This window comes from Mandrillus leucophaeus, unplaced genomic scaffold (genome assembly GCF_000951045.1).
Source record: "Mandrillus leucophaeus isolate KB7577 unplaced genomic scaffold, Mleu.le_1.0 Scaffold616, whole genome shotgun sequence".
Classification (NCBI taxonomy): Eukaryota; Metazoa; Chordata; class Mammalia; order Primates; family Cercopithecidae; genus Mandrillus; species Mandrillus leucophaeus.
In genome coordinates, this window is record NW_012106653.1 from 1 (window position 1) to 420 (window position 420).

Below are 420 nucleotides of genomic sequence, written 5' to 3' on the forward strand. Positions count from 1 at the left end.
GAGAGAGGGCATCCCTGTCTTGTGCCAGTTTTCAAAGGGAATGCTTCCAGATTTTGCCCATTCAGTATGATATTGGCTGTGGGTTTGTCATAAAGAGCTCTTATTATTTTGAGATATTTTCCATCAATACCTAGTTTATTGAGAGTTTTTAGCATGAAGGGCTGTTGAATGCTGTCGAAGGCCTTTTCTGCATCTATTGAGATAATCAAGTGGTTTTCGTCTTTGGTTCTGTTTATGTAATGGATTATGTTTATTGATTTGTGTATGTTGAACCAGCCTTGCATCCCAGGGATGAAGCCCACTTGATTGTGGTGGATAAGCTTTTTGATGTGCTGCTGGATTCAGTTTGCCAGTATTTTACTGAGGATTTTTGCATTGATGTTCTTCAGGGATATTGGTCTAAAATTCTCTTTTTTTGTC